At 40.9% G+C, this 20,699-nt stretch overlaps 1 pseudogene; it reads left to right on the forward strand.

Annotated features, from left to right (window-relative positions):
• Window positions 1–45: 45 nt before the first annotated feature.
• Window positions 46–20,699, forward strand: part of LOC111973564 (integrin beta-1-like) — a 22,998-nt pseudogene continuing 2,344 nt past the window's right edge.

Here is a 20,699-nt window from a genome sequence, read left to right on the forward strand (position 1 = left end):
GATCGTACATATCATAATGTTCACTGTAATAGAATATGTGCGTATCTGCATTTCCTGTGGAGGCGGGGCTTAGCTTCAGCAGAGAGGACTGCGGACTTGTCTCTTCATCTAATTTTGAAAAGAAAAATAAGTTCACGCGGCAACGGGAATATACTAAATATATATATATTAATTAAATACGCCAACACTTTTATATTACTTTTCGCAGGAGGAGAACGTAGCTCCCGTTGCCAACAAGGCAATTGTTGCGGTGTCTACGCTGGGTAGCGGATCACGACGGGGATTCTAAAGAGGATACGTTTACTGTATGTATGTTGCCTCGGAAATAAATCACGCCGATAAGGTAAATATAATTGTAGGAATCCTGTTTTTCATAAGTTCTTGATTACTCTACAATACGTCTATGCATTTTCCACATGAGTGAAGGACTTGGATGATGGATATCTTAATGACAGTTCGACTTCTACTGGGGGGACTGGTATAACTCTAGGTGTCATAAAAAACACCCCCTTCTAGAGGTCTTCATGGATCCACCTGTACCCGAATCCCCGGGACCCGAGCGGGTCCATATCCAGAATTACAAATATTGTCAAGGGTCTGGGTCGGATCTACTATGATTGGGTATATGTCATTTTAACTGACTTGTCCGGAAGGACCCGTTCAGATCCGAACTTGACTGCTGCAGTAGAGAGAGAGTAGTGATGGGTGACTCTTTTTGAAAGGATATTTTTGGTGAACGTCAGAACCGAATCGCATTGGTGAAAGAGCCGTTCATTTTTTTGCGTGCTGCTTTTTAAACTCAAAACAAAATAATTATCCAGAGGGTGAATCCTCTGTTTGGGAGCCAAATGAGCTAGTTCTTTTACGTGAACGAAGCCAAATGAGCCGGAACACCGAAAATATTCAGAATGCCCATTGCTGAGAGAGAGAAAGAGAGAGAGAGAAAGAGAGAGAGAAAGAGAGAGAGAGAAAGAGAGAGAGAGAGAGAAAGAGAGAGAGAGAGAAAGAGAGAGAAAGAGAGAGAGAAATTGTATAATTGATGCTGCAGGTGTAGCTTGTTGTCAGCCAATCATAAGTCATCAAAGCGGCAATAGGCTACAGTCATCGAGACGCCATGTGTGGCAAAAGTTAGGAGATATCTCATCAATGGAAGATGGAATTAAAAGTTAAAGGAGGAGGATAGACTACAACGACCAAGAGCCAACAGGTAGGCTTCTACTTAATATTCTGGAGTAGCCTCAATTAGCTAGCTTCTCTCAGTTTGATGCAGTCAGGACAGGTACTACGTAATCATATTAGATGATAGTCACAGTAGTAGCCTACATACACAGCACGGCCCCTGCTAGAGCGCCGCCACGTTCTACCTCTTCTCTTTCGCGCTTTATCAGCTATGGTTAATAAAGTAGTCTATCTAAAAAATAAAATAAAACTTTCTGCTGCTTCCCTCACTCGGATCGGACCTGGTCCAGCCAGGTCTATACGGAACGGGTATATCCGTTCGGAACGGGTCTCTATATTTAAAACATTTATTTATACATATTAGCTCCGGATGGGAAAGCCCCAGATTAATTTCGGACCCGTGAAGGCCTCTACCCCACTTCCCACCCAATGTAACACTGCCATTGTACTGTAAAACACACACACACACACACACACACACACACACACACACACAATTAAAGCTGCAATGTGTCATTTATTTTGCGACCCAACAAAATTCACATAGAAATGTGTGTTATAGATCTGTCATTCTCTTTGAAAGCAAGTGTAAGAAGCGGTATATCTGTTCTATGAGAGCTATCGCTATGCTTCCAATTCTTACGTTTCTTTTGGCGTCTTACTTTTTACTTACTGGAAATACAATATTTTGGGTAATGGAAAATTATATTTCACAACGGTTTACATGGTACGTTTTTTTCTGTACACTATACTTACTTGTTTTGTCACACGCTGAAGTTAGGAAAACTAGAATTTTTGCAAATAAGAAATGGCGGAGCGATTTCTGCATAGTGCATCTTTCACTCAAAATAATGTTTACGACCACAAATAACAATTACTGTAGCGACCCTGTGTTTATAAACGTGGATACCGACTTTGCCACTTCAGAATGCTTTTGTGGCACAGTAGATGCAAGGCCACAGGCCATAAGGTTGAGGGTTTGCCGACCATCACGGACGAGCTCACTCTCCCTGCCTGTTTCATTGAGAAGGGTGCAATTCGGGGCGTTCCTGCATATGGGCATTCCTGCATCTGCAGGAACCCCTCTTTATACTTCTATTGGTCCATTGTTAAGCTAGGACTCCAGTATATAGGCAGGAGGCAGGGGTGCAAGCATGAAGATGACATGCTCGGGGTCGTTCATGCACAAACCAATGGTGTGCTCGAGGTGGGGTGGGGGTTCATGCAGGAACCAATGGGATGCTCGAGGGCTGCAGTTGCACACTATTGGTTTCATTAGACCTACACTACGATCAGAGCTGGCTGCAGACAATGATCAGCTAGGGGGAAATCAGATTTTCAACATTTTGATGTCATATTTATAATTATATAAAATATATGTAATGAATTTTCCAACAACAGGTTTATGTGCCAATGCACCCCGCATCCAATAAACAAAGCTTTCCTAGTTTGGGCGCTTCAATATCATGGTTTGCGTTTTCAACACCACAATAAATAGACTATGTCAATCTCGACAGACAGAAAATACATCCCTCCCTACCTTGTAGGCCTACCCAGTATCGAAGTCTTGGCTTGACAATCCCTGAATGTCATTAAACTTTTTGGTGTTTTGTAACAGATGTCTCTTTCCATTCATCAAATGTTCACTGCACAGATTGGATTGAATAATTGATTAAATTAGTTTAAAAAAAGACATACACACAGCACAAAGATTTTTAAAAGTGATTGCACAATAAAGCTGAGGACTTATTTCCATTGTGGTCCCTATTTTTTTATATTTTTTATATACAGTCATACAGATACAGAGATATAGACAAAAATAGGTTCCACTGTTCACACATTAGCCAGCTTTTGACATTCTTTTTAAAAGTGGTTATGTTTGGCTTTGAGTTGATGTGGTAGTTTGTTCCACTCAACAGCGCCGGGATATAAAAATGTGTTCTTACCAGATAGATTCTTATATTTAAAACAGAGAATATTAGAGGCTCTGGCTCTGGTGTTATGCTGGTGGACATCTTTAACAAATTAAAAATAGTTGGATAGGTACCTAGGGGCTGAGTCCATGATAATTCTGTGGACCAAACCAAGTTGAATTAATGCTATCCTTTTTTTCCACAGATAGCCAGCCTAGCTGCTTAAAACGCTCAATCTCCAGATGAGTATGAGAGGGAAGTTTACGTACAATTCTTACAAGCTGTCACGCCCTGAACATAGAGAGCCTTTTTATTCTCTATTTTGGTTAGGTCGGGGTGTGAATAGGGTGGGTAGTCTAGGTTGTTTTATTTCTATGTTGGCCTGGTATGGTTCCCAATCAGAGGCAGCTGTTTAGCGTTGTCTCTGATTGGGGATCATATTTAGGCAGCCATTTCCCCACTGTGTTTTGTGGGATCTTGTTTATGTGTAGTTGCCTGTGAGCACTCCATAGCTTCACGTATCGTTTGCGTTTTATTGTTTTATGCGTTTCACGTCAATAAATATGTGGAACCCATATCACGCTGGGCCTTGGTCCGAATGTTATTTCGACGATCGTGACACAAGCTTGTTTTGGCTGGTCTGTGGCTTATTCTTTAGAAGTTTGGGTCTGCTGATGAACCGCATAATCAAAGTGACACTGGACTAGCACACCTGCCAGAGTCTTTAGGGTGTCTTTAGCTATTGGCGATAGATTTTCATGTTAATATTCTAAAATCTGCATAAAAACAATAAGTGCACTTTCTCATCAGAGTTGTGTTTCCATCTAATTGACTTGTTGCGGATAGAAGTCTGTGCATAAATAAATAGCGCACATAAAAATACAAAAATAACTCAATTCAATTGGTATTGTCACGACTTCCACCGAAGTTGGTCCCTCTCCTTGTTCGGGCGGCGTTCGGCAGTCGACGTCACCGGCCTTCTAGCCACTGCCGATCCACTTTTCATTTTCCATTTGTTTTGTCTGTGTCTTACACACCTGGCTTCACTTACCTAATTACTTGTTTATTATTTAACCCTCTGTTCCCCATGTTTGTTTTGTGAGTGATTTTTCATTGTAATTCGGTCCGTGTTTGTGGGCTATCATTGTTGCCTTGTATATTTGTATTTTTTGAGTAAAGTACTTTGATTACTCATATCTGCTGTCCTGCGCCTGACTCCCTACACCAGCCACACATAGGACCATTACAGGTTTCCATCGCATTTTCAAGTCTAGGCCTACTAATTGTTTTGTCATTAAAAATGTTGCGTCGGTATAGCGAATGTGCCCACTCTGGTATTGGCACGTGCCCTCTAGCCAACAGCCAACAGCTCACAGATACAGTAAGGGTAAACGCCTACATGAGACTATTATGGACAAAAGTGCGAGATTATTTTTACTTGTCAAATGGCAGCCAGGCATCGATCCTCATGTCACCAGAATAAGACCCTCGATATTTATTGAAAGGAACGTCATCACCATGCACTTTCACCACCCTGTGAAGTTCATCATAACACAACATATCATCGTGTGACTCCAAGTTTACTTCGATATGATGGTTATTATATCAATATTTGCGCATTAAAGCGGTTTCAACGCTATTTTATGTGTGGTATGATTGCTAGTTAGCCTATTGCGGATCTGAACAAATGATCTACCTACCACTATTGTGTTAGGGCGGCAGATTGCCTAGCGGTTAGAGCGTTGGACCAAAAGTTAGCATGCGGAAAAGTGTAGTGCACCAGGGAAGTACCTAAACACCTTGATATAGGGGGAAGTGCATTCAAACAGATGAGGGAATTTGGTTAGGATGGAAGAGAATGTATAGTAAAACATGCAAAAGAGCAAATGTAAACCAGGGAAAAACACTGTGCCCAATAAAAAAACACACAACCCTCCTCAAAGCAAAAAAAAGTTAGGCAACCCTCCCTTATTTTGGACACCTCCACCCCAGTAAATTTATAACTGTCCCTTATCCAGATTTCTAGTTTTTCACAGACAGAGACAGTAGGATCTTGGCAGTCTTCAAACTTGGACCAGAATAAATATTTTGAGTGGAGAGGAGAGGGAATATTTGTTCCAGATGGATCTCAATCTATCTTCTTTTTGAGCGTTGATGTAAAGGTTGAATTTTCATAATCGCTAGTACAGATAAATATTGTTTGGGACAAGATATTGTTTTTTAAATAGTGTTCCGAACTTTATTTAATCTAACGATTTTGCTTTATTTTTCCTATTCAACAACAAACATGTAATTGTCATGTTTCCTGTAATGTTGATGTTGGACGTTTTTGTAGATGTGTTGCCTAGGTTACCTTGCTTGAGACCCTACAGTGGGCTCAACTCTAGGGCCACAGGTCTATAATAGATTATAAACACTATAATTGGTCACGGTTGAGGGATGAAGAAATCAGCTCCTTGGAATCTTATACAAGTATGTCTGTGTCAAATTGACAATAAGGATGCTATGGACTAAAGACATGCAGCTGCTTCTGTTTATGGTCATCATCACATTATCTAATGTGTGATGGTATTGGTCCTTGAGGGAGAGGTTTGTGTGTGTGTGTGTGTGGGGGGGGGGGGGGGTAGCCATTTGGTAGCCATTTGATTAGGTGTTCAGGAGTCTTATAGGGAGTAGAAACTGTTTAGAAGACTCTTGGACCTAGACATGGCGCTCCTAGACTTGTCAGCACATGCTCGCAGTACACGTCCTGGTAAACCATCTGGCCCTGCGGCCTTGTGAATGTTGAACTATTTAGGGGACTTGAGGACTTGTGAGGCGTCTGTTTCTCAAACTAGACACTCTAATGTACTTGTCCTCTTGCTTAGTTGTGCACCGGGGCCTCCCACTCCTCTTTCTATTCTGGTTAGAGACAGTTTGCGCTGTTCTGTGAAGGGAGTAGTACACAGCGTTGTACGATATCTTCAATTTCTTGGCAATTTCTCGCATGGAATAGCCTTCATTTCTCAAAAAAAGAATAGACTGACGAGTTTCAGAAGAAAGTTATTTGTTTCTGGCCATTTTGAGCCTGTAATCGAACCCACAAATACTGATGCTCCAGATACTCAACTAGTCTAAAGAAGGCCAGTTTATTGCTTCTTTAAACAGTACAACAGTTTTCAGCTGCCCTAACATATTTGCAAAAGGGTTTTCTAATGATCAATTAGCCTTTTAAAATGATGAACTTGGATTAGCTAACACAACGTGCCATTGGAGCACAGGAGTGATTGTTGCTGATTATTGGCCTCTGTACGCCTATGTAGATATTCCATAAAAAATCAGCAGTTTCCAGCTACAATAGTCATTTACAACATTAACAATGTCTACACTGTATTTTAGATCAATTTGATGTCATTTTAATGGACAATTTTTTTTGCTTTTCTTTAAAAAACAAGGGCATTTCTAAGTGACCTCAGAATCTTGAACAGTAGTGTATATATATATACACATATAAATATATACATTTACACATTAAAAACGTATATACACCTATAAAACTTACACATACAAAACTTACATATCTTAAAAAATATATATATTACCCTCCAACCCAACCATCCCTCCCCCAATTGGAGCAAACTAGTGAACAACAACGCTTAGGCCTGTATTTCCAGCTTATACATACTATATACATTTTATGGACACAGTCTATTTTACAGCAGTTCTATTGTCTTTGTTTTTACTCCTGTCCTTCCTCTACCCTCAACCTCTACCATCTATTTCTGATGTCCATCTGGTTTGATTTCTATTTGCCATATCATTCAAACTGTGCTCTTTCATGAAAGTTCTTAACCTTTATACGTTTTACGGTATAAGAAACTGATTCTTAAGTTAAGTTACTAATGTAGTTTAAGATGCAACTCCTTAAAAGCAATAATGTGTCTTCGATAGGGGTTAGTACAGTACCAGTGTGTTGGTCTACATATCGTTCTGTCCACTAGTCCCTCTGACAGTGGAGGACTTGAAGAGCATTCCTGTCACCAGCTGCTAAGCTTCATAGAATAGAAGCAGCCCTTTTGTTTTTCTAACTTGACCCCTCGCTGGCATTTTACAAGCATAGTTTAACACATAATGGGTCCCTGGAACTGTGCTGGACCAACAGAGGCTGTGGTTTTGGTTCTGTCCAGAGGTCACAGATGTTTATTCTATCTGGGACAAAGGGTTTGCAGGGCTGTTTGTACAAATCTTTGTTTAGTGAAGTTGAACTACTTTGCAGAAGCTTTTAGCTAAAGCAAAAGGCTGCCTTAATCTCTTTCTCTAAGATATTTGTGTCACGACTTCCTCCGAAGTCGGTCCCTCTTCTTGTTTGGGCGACGTTCTACGGTCAATGTCACCGGTCTTCTAGCCATCGCCGATCCACCTTTCATTTTCCATTTGTTTTGTCTTGTCTTCCTACACACCTGGTTCCAATTCCATTCATTTCATGTTGTGTATTTAACCCTCTGTTCCCCCCATGTCCTTGTCCGGAATTATTTATTGTAAGTGCTTGTGCACGTTATGTCTGGTGTGCGTCGGGTTTTGTACCCATTCATTGATTGTTCTGGTTTCCGATGGTTTTTTATTATTGAACTGCGCCTTTGGAAACACAGTTTTTACTTTCCTGCGTCTGACTTCTCTGCCGCCAGTACGCACCCCTTACAATTTGTTTTGTCAACAACTCATCAATAACTGAATAATAGTCAGTCAGTCAGAGGCCCTAGTCCATCTGATCTAATCTGGGAGTTGACTGTCCTGTGTCGTGTCAATTTCCTGTATTACCAAATGAGGACCACACACCAGTCAGTTATACTTAAATTTCATCTTTAATAACATGTGAGCTTTAAAATCGCCCTTTGACTCTCAGATCAATTCAGTGTCTATAATGAATTCTGAGAGTGCCTACAAAAGAATACCAAGATCTTTTATAGCCAAGATACGCCTCTCTCAACTTACATGACGAACCACAGATCTTAGGAAAACTTCACAAAGGGCCTTTTACTTGAGAAAGGAGAAAGGAGTATCCCATAGCCAAATAGCATTAGCTATAAATTATTGTTCAATTTGGTCTCTAAGACGAGGTTCTAATCTCATTCCTGGTACTTCATAGTACAAAAACACCAACTCATCCAATGGCATATATCAATTGTCAACTCTAGATACTCATCTCAAGTACACCCCACTCCTGGACAAGCTCACTGAGGGGAGTGAGCCTCTAGATCATATACTATCTCAAGATATGTGCAACATCAGAGGGGACATACAATGGTTCCAGACACTGCCATACTCTTCCCCCCAATGGGAAAAGGAGGGAGTGACTGGCGTACAGACATTGTGGAGACAACTAACTGGAGAGACAACTAATTAATCACGCCATCCCTTCACATGGTTTAACAGATACATTCACATAGGAAGACAATGTTCCATTCTGAGAAGGGAAAAGTGCAACTGCCAACAGTATAGTCCAAAGGGAGACATTCTAATGACAAGTATCTCCCATAAGCATATTATGTAAATAAAACATCTTATTTATCTATGTTACCCAACTAATTCTGATTCATCCTCCACACCTGCTAGGCTCTATATAGAACATGATGGGACACACACACACACACACACACACGAGGTGGCCGAGGAATGCTTCACTCAACACCATACAGTACTGACTGCCAGAACTTATTTCTCACCACGTACTGTGCTGAGAATGCACAAGCATTCTTTTGCAAGATTTAATTATATGTTTTGTTTTACAAAACATACACATACAACCGACAACATACAGAAGAGCACAGCACCCTCAGTGCAGTAACTGTGTAGTGTTAGCTGTCATTGACAGGCCAGGGGTATATATTTTGGTCCTATGACAGCTTCCCACCACTGTAAAATGGGGGAGAATTCCTCTTGAGCTTCCTCATCACTAGCCCTTCTATCCTTAATGTTAACCATGTGCATTGATGTTAGGACAGCATGCTGGTGATTAGCAGTTCTGTGTTGGATGGATGGCCTCGGTAGAGAGACAATGCAGAGGATTGTCCTGTAGGCTACCAGCTGTAGTCTGCATCCCTACTAAACTCGCTAGGGTTGGTCTGTTGTACTGAGACAGGAAGTTTCTAGTGAATTCTCCACATTGGTGCACTCTCAACCCCCTTCTCCACCTTAGGGGATTGTGTCATGGATGCTATGCTTATCTCTTCTCCATCAGCGTAGTAGCATTGTCCCTCACCCATGTCTTCTGTTTAAGCTGTACCTCAAAACATTGAGGCTGATTTCTCTCTAGGCTATCTGTAACATGCCTGGTTATAATGGGAGGTAATAAACTATCTGATGGCAGGGAGGCAGAGGTCTGCTATTCTCAGTGTATCACAGGATAACAGTCAGGAGCTTATTCAATAAAACAACCTCCTCTCACATGTCATTCTTCTTCCTTCACTAACCTGCAGTCTCCCCTCCCTCTCCATTGCCCTCCTTCTCCATCACCCTCCCTCCTTCCCTCCCTCCTGTAAATAGCCCAGCTAGGCTCCATAGGGTCAAAAGTCTTCCTGCAATGTATATCGATCCCCATCCGGTACACACACACAACCTTTGACTCAGGTCAATGAATCATTCCCCGTTTTACACTCAGTCCCCAGCTCAACCCTCAACGACAGGGAGACTAAATACACTCTGACTTCTCTGGTTAAATGGACCATTAGAGAACCACAGCTTACATGGGAGCATAAGTAGAGTAATGGCCCATGTCATGAGTTAATACAGTTACTGATTATATCTATAATATATAGGCGTCCAGACCATGTGACCACCTGACCAGGAAGAACTCCGGGCCCTAAGGCTATATCAGTTAACTGGTCCTTTTAGTCAAGGGAAGGAAGAATGTATGCATTAGATCACCAAGCCTCATGCATTCTATGGTACTACAAATGTAAATACATTCACAACGTCTGTCTTCTATGGTACAAGAAATGTAAACAAAAACACAGTATTCACCTCCACCTTTACTGTATCCTCACATTTAACATTTTTTCAGATGGACCTGAAACTACTTCTGATTTCAACGTTGYTAGGAGTCATTTGTTACAGCAGTGCTCAGCAAGGTAAGATTATTCTCCATCTTATCTCAAGTTTCTGCTTTACTTACTGTAACATCCACCTTGTTAGACAAAATCAACCCTCAACAGTATTCTGTTTCTGTACACTGACTACACAGTACATCATCTAATCATAATATATTTCTACTAARCCGCATCATAAATATACAGTACAGAATAGTGATTAACTGCCTGATGTCCCGTAAGACCCCAACTGAGCATGCTGCTGTAATGTAAYGATGTCATTAGTCAGAAGAAGAAGCAGCTCCACCTACACTGTAAACCCCAAGACATTTTTACTCAAATACTTCAAGTAAGTTGAGCTCAAAGTCAATGAAAAGTCATTATTTCTTCAAAATGTTTAAGTTTGTCCTGACTCAAACTAAATAAGCCGACAGCACAATGTCATCCCACACAAATGATGCAGTGCCCCCCTTGAACAAATTGAGATTGTGTGTGACTAACACATTTCAGTTAATTACTATAGCTCCCGGTTTAGGCCAATCGGTGTAACTTTCTAAATGCAGTATCTCTGTGGCAAGACACGTCATCCACCCAAGTTTTGTCCAATCGGGCCAGTGCTGTTGATGTGTTACAGATCCACAGTTCCCTCCCGATTTTATCGTGGGGGACAATGAGAAGTCACATCAACTAAACGTTTTTATTTATGATAACACAATCTACTGCAGGTAGATAAAAATACAAATAAAATAATTAATATGTGTTTTTGCATGTAGTGCATGTGGAAAGTATTCCCCTTGACTTTTTCCCATGTTGTCACATTACAGCCTTATTCTAAAATGTATTAAATAGATGTTTTCTTAATTAATCTAACCCACAACACCCGCTAATGCAAAGCAAAAAACGTTGTTTTTTTAAACATTTGAGCAAATTTATTTAAAACAGAACTGAAATATCACATTTAAGTATTCAGGCCCTTTACCTAGTACTTTTTTTTTGTAGGGGGTAAATCCAGTTTTAATATTGCAGATATATTGTAGCTTCCATCAATGTAATTGTATGCATCATTTCCAATCCCCATATATTTTGGGGTAAATATATTTATATATATAATCCACATACCCACATACAGTATACAGTTGAAGTCGGAGTTTACATACACTTAGGTTGGAGTCATTTAACCACTCCACAAATGTCTTGTTAACAAACTATAGTTTTGGGAAGTCGGTTAGGACATCTACTTTGTGCATGACACAAGTAATTTTTCCAACAATTGTTTACAGACAGATTATTTCACTTATAATTCACTGTATCACAATTCCAGTGGGTCGAAGTTAACATACACTAAGTTGACTGTGCCTTTAAACAGCTTGGAAAATTCCAGAAAATGATGTCATGATTTTAGAAGCTTCTGATAAGCTAACTGACACATTTGAATCAATTGGAGGTGTACCTGTGGATGTATTTCAAGGCCTACCTTCAAACACAGTGCCTCTTTGCTTGACATGATGGGAAAATCAAAAGAAATCAGCCAAGACCTCAGAAAAAGAATTGTCGTCCACAAGTCTGGTTCATCCTTGGGAGCAATTTCCAAACGTCTGAAGGTACACGTTCTCTGTACAAACAATAGTATGCAGTATAAACACCATGGGACAGCAGCAATCATACCGCTCAGGAAGGAGACGCGTTGTGTCTCCTAGAGATGAACGTACTTTGGTGCGAATAGTGCTAATCAATCCCAAAACAACAGCAAAGGACCTTGTGAAGATGCTGGAGGAAACAGGTACAAAAGTATCTATATCCACAGTAAAACAAGTCCTATATCGACATAACCTGAAAGGCTGCTCAGCAAGTTAGAAGCCAGTGCTCCAAAACCGCCATAAAAAAAAACGACTACGGTTTGCAACTGGAGAAATGTCCTCTGGTCTGATGAAACAAAAATTGAACTGTTTGGCCATAATGTCCATCATTATGTTTGGAGGAAAAAGGGCGAGGCTTACAAGCTGAAGAACACCATCCCAACCGTGAAGCACGGGAGTGGCAGCATCATGTTGTGGGTGTGCTTTGCTGCAGGAGGGACTGGTGCACTTCACAAAATAGATGGCATCATGAGGCAGGAAAATTACGTGGATATATTGAAGCAACATCTCAAGACATCAGTCAGGAAGTTAAAGCTTGGTCGCAAATGGGCGTTTCAAATGGACAATGACCCCAAGCATACTTCCAAAGTTGTGGCAAAATGGCTTAAGGACAACAAAGTCAAGGTATTGGAGTGGCCATCACAAAGCCCTGACCTCAATCATATAGAGAATTTGTGAGCAGAACTGAAAAAGCGTGTGCAAGCAAGGAGGCCTACAAACCTGACTCAGTTACACCAGCTCTGTCAGGAGGAATGGGCCAAAATTCACCCAACATTGTGGGAAGCTTGTGGTTCCAATCTTCTTCCATTTAAGAATGATGGAGATCACTGTGTTCTTGGGGAACTTCAATACTGCAGAAATGTTTTGATACCCTTCCCCAGATCTGTGCCTCGACACAATCCTGTCTCTGAGCTCTACGGACAATTCCTTTGATCTCATGGCTTGGTTTTTGTTCTGACATGCACTTTCAACTGTGGGACCGTATATAGACAGGTGTGTGCCTTTCCAAACATGTCCAATCAATTGAATTTACCACAGGTAGAGTCCAATGATGTTGTAGAAACATCTCAAAGATGATCAATAGAAACAGGATGCACCTGAGCTCAATGTCGTGTCTCATAGCAAAGGGTGGGAATACTTGTGTAAACAAGGTTTTTTATTTTTAATACATTTGCAAAATGTAAAAACCTGTTTTCACTTTGTCATTATGGGGTATTGTGTGTAGATTGCAAAAAATATTTTAAAAATATATATATTTTAGAATAAGGCTGTAATGTAGAAAAACTCAAGGGGTCTGATTGCTTTCCGAAGGCACTCAAAATGACTTTAAGTAACTGTACTCAGATATATCAAGTGCTACAGGTTTCCTCAAAAGTTGAGTAATGACATCACACTGGGGTTTACAGTGTATGTTTCTTTGAGCATCTCTTTGAGCATAGTAGTGAAGACATCATGCAACTATGGAACAGAGGAATTGTCACGACCTGACCTTAGTTATCTATGTTTTCTGTATTATTTTGGTCAGGTCAGGGTGTGACGAGGGTGGGTATGTGTGTGTTGTATTGTCTAGGGGTTTTTGTATATCTATAGGATTTTGGTATGTCTAGGTAATGTAGGTCTATGGTGGCCTGAATTGGTTCCCAATCAGAGAAAGCTGTTTCTATCGTTGTCTCTGATTGGGGATACTATTTAGGTTGCCATTTTCCATTTTGGTTTTGTGGGTTATTGTCTATGTGTAGTTGCATGTCAGCACTCGGTGTAATTAGCTTCACGTTAGTTTGTTTAAGTGTTCTTCGTTTATTAAAAAGCCTTGGTCTCCTCACTACGACGAACGTGAAAGGAATATTCCATTCTGTCTCTGGCTCAATTTACTGTTCTCTCTGAGCCACACAGTTTTCCAAATTACACAATGTGTACACTCTGGCTTATTTCCTGGTTAGTTTTTAAGAGTCTATGATGAGTTTGCTTCTTTTCAACCTTTGTTTTTCCATTCCATTCCAGAAGGGAACGAGTGCATCAAGGCTAATGCCAAATCCTGTGGGGAGTGTATTCAAGTGGGAGCAAAATGTGGCTGGTGCATGGACTCAGTACGTGGATAAGAATTTGCCAATAACATTGTTACTGCATTGATGCTACACAACCGTAATATTCACTGACTCAGCATTACAACTTGAAGAGTCTAAACTGTTCCTTTGAATTAAAACATGAGTGTGTCGGGTAATATTGTTTGTAACCTTTATAACCTGCTTGGGAGTATAGGAAATACATTTTCAGAAAATAAGGACCTTACATTTTTGGGTGGATTTCCTCTGAGTGCCATAATGCAATGTGTCATGATACTTATACCTCCTCTCTCCCAGCAGTTCCTGAAGCAGGGTGAGGCCACATCGACCCGCTGTGACGAGCTGGAGTCCCTGAGGAAGAGAGGTTGCAGCTCCGCCAAGGTAGAGAACCCCCGAGGCAGCCAGCGGCTCTTGAAGAACAAGGCTGTGACCAACCGCAACAAGGGAGAAGGGAAACTCCGACCAGAGGACATCACACAGATCCAGCCACAGAAACTCACCCTTAGCCTCAGATCGGGTAAAAACTTAAATGGAACWGYTAYGTTTRATTGGGTTGCGTCCCAAATKGAACCCTTTTCMCTATTTAGTGCACTACTTTTAGCTCTAGTCAAAAGTAGTGCCTTATATTAGAAATTGGGTGTCATTAGGGATGCAGTCTTAGTTCATTTTGCTTCAGCCAAAACATCTTGCTTGACAACCATTGTTGACGCAGCGTTGCTGAGGGTCTTTTTTGTTTATCCTGCTGTTCCTCCGTGGTCTTTCACTGTTATGTTGATTAGTTACAGTAGCCTCCATTTTCTTTTGAGTGTTTTAGCTATTATGATTTGGAAGGAGTGTTCCTTATACTCTTTCATGTGAAGGCCAGCATCTTATTTGACAGGGAAGGTGCACATGAATCAAGATTTCAGTGTTCACATCAATGTAAATATGCCAGAGTTAGCAAGTCAGTAGTCCCCGGCTTAACCTTGCCCATTTGTCTGTGTACTGCAGGTGAACCCCAGTCTTTTAACCTGAAGTTCAAACTTACTGAGGATTACCCCATCGACCTCTACTACCTGGTGGACCTGTCCTACTCCATGAAGGACGATCTGGAAAACGTCAAGAACCTGGGAACACAGCTCGTGCTGGAGATGTCAAAGATCACATCTGATTTCAGAATCGGTGAGCTTGAGAATCAGCCTGGTTGTATGAGGAATAAACCTTGCTGTCTGCCTCTCGGACATTTGCAACATTGTTTCAATATTCCTCAAGCTGTCCCATAATAATGTACGTGTTGGGACGAGACAGACAGAGGCAGCGTTTCTCAGCCAGTCAAAATCATGAATCAGCTTGCATAATTTTTATGGATATATACAAAGAAATGTAAATAAAATAAAAAAGGTAAAACTAAAGTCTTTCCAGCTTCAGTTTGAAGTGATTGTGTTAGCTGTGTTGTTAGCTAGCTCCTCTGAACAACACTGTCCTGACAAGTAAGCACATTTTCTATGCCAGGCGGAATCACGCCTCATTACCTCATTGTTATGGTTGTATCCAGATAAATGTCACTAGAAAACAGTTTATGCAAATCCAGCAAATTTGCTGTTAATCTGGATGCACTTTTTGACTTGACTAAGTTACCCGTAGTTGGCTAGCTAGCAAGCAAGGGATAAGAACGTTACCAGCCAGTATGGCAATGGAACATTAAGAACGAACGACTGTGTCGCGTCCATACAGAACATAAAGACTGAACGACTGGGTCAAGTCTCAACCAAACCGATAGAATGAACGACCAGCCGGCTTAGGTAGCAACCCTAGATTTGTGTCGGGCCTATATCTTGTGGAAGGGTGACATAGTACGAATGAATTCATTAAAAAAAAACATTTTTAATGAAGATCTATCAATCATTATTTTAATATGTTGGTAACCCCTGGTATAAAAGTGATGAAGCCCTCAAAGCCGGTGTTGAGTGGATATATTGGCATGGTTTGAATGCCAATATATCCTCCAAACACTACTGTACTACAATACCCATAATGCCCATAAAGATTTCCGGTTTGATCTTAGTATAGACGTTTTGAAGTTTAACAAATTGGTGTCCCGTCTCCCTAACAATACAGTTTATATATGGGATGGATCTCTTCTTCTAGGTTTTGGTTCCTTTGTAGAGAAGAAGCTGCTGAACCCCTGTACTGGGGACCAGAACTGCACCAGTCCCTTCAGCTATAAGAACCTCCTGACGCTGACCAGCAATGGACAGCAGTTTAACACCCTGGTTGGTGAACAGCAGATCTCTGGAAACCTGGACTCATCAGAGGGAGGCTTCGATGCCATCATGCAAGTGGCTGTGTGTGGTGTAAGTAATATGTTTCTATCATATTTAGGGATAGTTTCCCGGACATAGATCAAGCCTAGTCCAGGACTGAAAAGCTTTCTCCATTCAGCTTACTTTTTACTCCAGGACTAGGCTTGATATCTGTCCAGAAAACCAGCCCATAAAGTTCCAATAATACTTTTATCAGGGCTTTATATTGACTGTCTCATGGTCCTTGACCTCAACACCCTATTCTCATTTGAGAATGGCTGGAGTCAAGGCTTAATGTGTATATGCTTAGAGAAGGCCTTTTTTTTTTTTACGTTTGAAAGTTAATTCACTCTAGGGCGCTAAACTGCTGTTTTAAGAGGGTAACCTCTCACATAGTTGTTCATAGATTTTGATATATACTTCCTGAATCTTTCGTAAGTCTTGTAATTTTGTTCTCTGGTATTTCTGTAGGCTGTGTCCTTTTTCTGTTTGTGGTCAATTTTTACAAGTTTTAATAGGCCTCCCTCTCTCCCTCCCTTCCCCAGGAGCACATTGGCTGGAGGAACGTCACCCGTCTGCTGGTGTTCTCCACTGATGCTGGCTTCCACTTTGCTGGAGACGGGAAACTGGGAGGGATAGTTTTGCCCAACGATGGGAAATGCCACCTGGAGAACAACATGTACACCATGTCGAGACCAGCTATACGAGTATGTAATGGTAAAGCACACTCATGTGGTTAATAAATATAATGCACTAATATGTAATACAGTAATGCATAATGTAGTATAATATTACACTATGTAGTATAATATTACACTATGTAGTATAATATTATACACTATGTAGGTATAATAATACACTTTGTATTATAGTAATGCACTATGTAGTATATTATTACACTAATGTAATATACGTAACTACAACTATCTGTGTGAGTAATAGAGGTAATCCAACAACTATGTAGATATAGTTATAGATCCCGATATAGTAGTAATAGATAATCCGCAGACAAGACTCATTACACAGGTACAATATACAAACTAATGGTAGCTATAGATGAACACAGCCACTGATGTAGTTAATAGTAATCGCACTATGTAGTATAAATCAATATCCACATGTAAGTATAATATTACACTATGTAGATAATATTACACTTGTAGTATAATAATACAACTTTGTATTATGAGTAATGCACTAATGTAGTATAATATATACAACTGTTTATAAGTAATACACATATGTAGTATAAGTAATACACTATGTAGTATAATATATGCGATATGTATAGTAATAATGCACTATACATTACAGTAATACACTATGTAGTATAATAATCCACTATGTATTATAGTAATGCACTAATGTATTATATGTAATGCATTATTGTAATACACTATTGTAGTAATAAGTAATTGCACATATGTTATAGTAGCACTATGTAGTGTAATAATTGCGATATGTATAATAATGATGCCCTCCTATGTATTGTGACTTCTTTCTAGTCTTCTGTGTGGTCTGTATTTTTGAAATAGACCAGATTTTAAAGGGAATGGGCTACTTGGCCCTTAGGTGATGTCATCAAAGGGCTTACTGGTACCTGTACTTACTTCCTCTTTGTCCCCCTGTAACAGGACCACCACCTCCATCGCTCAGACCTGGTTCAGACAACTTAGCGAGACAACAACATCCAGACGATCTTTGCATCCAAGAGGAGTTCCAGCCTGTTTACATGGTCAGTTGTGTGTGTGGCGTGTGCGTGCGTGGACTGTCGGTGTGGAAAACATTTCTTCTTTTAAATGTCCGTGTGCTTGTCTGTTGTAGGTTAGAAAGAAGCCCCAACTCTTTGAAGAGCAGCATCTGCTCCTTGTACCCAGTAGCATCTCTTATGGATCTCTGGTTTGTTTCCCAAATGGCACCATGTTCCCTAAAAAGGACCTACTTTTGACGAGAATCCCTATGGGCCCAGGTCAATAGTAGTGCCACTTTGTAGGGAATAGGGTTCCATTGGGCAGCAACCTTGATGTTCCCTGCTGCACTCTAGTGCTTTTTACCAATTAGAAGTCTGTCTGGAGTTACCCGTAATGACCTTTTATCATATCCCCATCAGTCCAATGTTTGGACAATATTTGTCAACCTCGGTAGAATGGCGTTCTCATTTAGTTGATTACACGATGCATCCTAAATGGCACCCTATTCCCAATATTAGTAGTGGACTATGTAGGGATTGAGTGCCATTTGGGACGCAGCCTTGCACTAGGGTGGTTCCAGAATAACAACCTATCCCTCAACATAACCAAGACTAAGGAGATGATTGTGGACTACAGGAAAATGAGGACCGAGCATGCCCCCATTCTCATCGACAGGGCTGTAGTGGAGCAGGTTTTAGAGCTCCAAGTTCCTTGGTGTCCACATCAACAACAAACTAGAATGGTCCAAACACACCAAGACAGTCACGAAGAGGAAACGACAAAACCTATTCCCCCTCAGTGTAACGGCTGTCAATGTCGTTCTCCTCCTCAGACGAGGAGGAGCATGGATCGGACCAAGATGCGGAGTAGGAGGTATTCATGATTTTAATGACAAACCAACAAACACTAACAAATTAACAAAACAACAAACGTGACTAACCTGCAACAGTCCTGTGTGGCCCAAACGCTAACACAGGAAACAAACACCCACAAAACACCAGTGAAACCCTGGCTGCCTTAGTATGACTCTCAATCAGAGACAAACGATACACACCTGTCTCTAATTGAGAATCATACCAGGCCGAACACAAAACCCAACATAGAAATACAAAACATAGACTGCCCACCCAACACTCACGCCCTGACCAATAAAGACATACAAAACAAGAGAAAACAGGTCAGGAACGTGACACTCAGGAAACTAAAAAGATTTGGCATGGGTCCTGAGATCCTCAAAAGGTTCTACAGCTGCAACATCGAGAGCGTCCTGACCAGTTGCATCACTGGCTGTTACGGCAATTTGCTCGGCCTCCGACCGCAAGGCACTACAGATGGTAGTGCGTACGGCCCAGTACATCACTGGGGCTAAGCTGCCTGCCATCCAGGACCTCTACACCAGGCGGTGTCAGAGGAAGGCCCTAAAAATTGTCAAAGACCCCAGCCACCCCAGTCATAGACTGTTCTGTCTACTACCGCATGGCAAGCGGTACCGGAGTGCCAAGTCTAGGACAAAAAGGCTTCTCAACAGTTTTTAGTCCCAAGCCATAAGACTCCTGAACAGGTAATCAAATGGTTACCCGGACTATTTGCATTGTGTGCCCCCCCCAACCCCTCTTTTACGCTGCTGATACTCTCTGTTTATCATATATGCATATTCACTTTAACTATACGTTCATGTACATACTAGCTCAATTGGCCCGACCAACCAGTGCTCCCGCGCATTGGCTAACCGGGCTACTCTCTGTTCATCATATATGTATAGTCACTTTAACCATATCTACATGCACATACTACCTCAATCAGCCTGACTAACCGGTGTCTGTATACAGCCTCGCTACTGTTATTTGTCACTGTCTTTTTACTGTTGTTTTATTTCTTTACTTACCTATTGTTCACCTAATACCTTTTTTGCACTATTGGTTAGAGCCTGTAAGTAAGCATTTCACTGTAAGGTCTACACCTGTTGTATTCGGAGCAGGTGACAAATAAACTTTGATTTGATCTCTGAATTTAGAACCTCACAAAACTGCAAAAAGTTGTAACTTTAGATTCAGACCTTGTTGAGAGAGATATGCCTACAATGTAAGTATAGATTGGGTTGCGTTTAGTTTACTCGGAGAAGATTTGGCCACTTCTGACCACACTATCTTAACTTTCATCTCTTAAAAATATTGGCAGCAACACCAGCTGCTGCGGCTATTGTGTAAGTTCATCACATCTCTCTCTTTCTGAAACTGACTCTTCTATGGAATAGTCAAACAATCTCTTTTGTAAAACTGAGCCTACTGAAAATGTTGTGTATAGTGTACAAAGGGCAATTGTGTTTTATGTTCTAGTCATCTTTACCTCAGAGGGATTTTCTGGAGAACAGCAAGTCTAACCAGTAGGGAGTGGACCATAATGTACCCGTCACGCTGCAGAACGGAGTGACTGGTGAGGGAGAGGATGGATCGAAAATGCTCCAATAATCCCATCGGTGACGAGTGAGAAACCAAAACAACACTGCAGTGAATGTTTCTATTCTAAATAATATGTTTCTCTTTTTCTTTATTTTTAATCTTTTGGTTCAGTATATTTTAGCTTATCAAAGTAAAGATCATGTGTCGAGTATCCGTAGGTGTCTGAGTATGTCATGGTTCATATGTTTTTATTATTCAAAAGTGATTATATGCTTGTGTGTTTGAACGTATCCCTCATCCCTGCATCTGTAGGTGTCTTCCCATAAGCATCACATCTAAGCATGTCCTAAAATGGCAAAACCAGAAAGACCATCAAGATCAAGCCCTAGGTTTCAAATGGGAAGTGGAGATCACTCTGAACTTCATCTTGCGAGTGTGACTGTCCACAAAAGATGCATTGAGAACAGTGAG

Source organism: Salvelinus sp. IW2-2015, linkage group LG14 (assembly GCF_002910315.2).
Source record: "Salvelinus sp. IW2-2015 linkage group LG14, ASM291031v2, whole genome shotgun sequence".
Taxonomy (NCBI): domain Eukaryota; kingdom Metazoa; phylum Chordata; class Actinopteri; order Salmoniformes; family Salmonidae; genus Salvelinus; species Salvelinus sp. IW2-2015.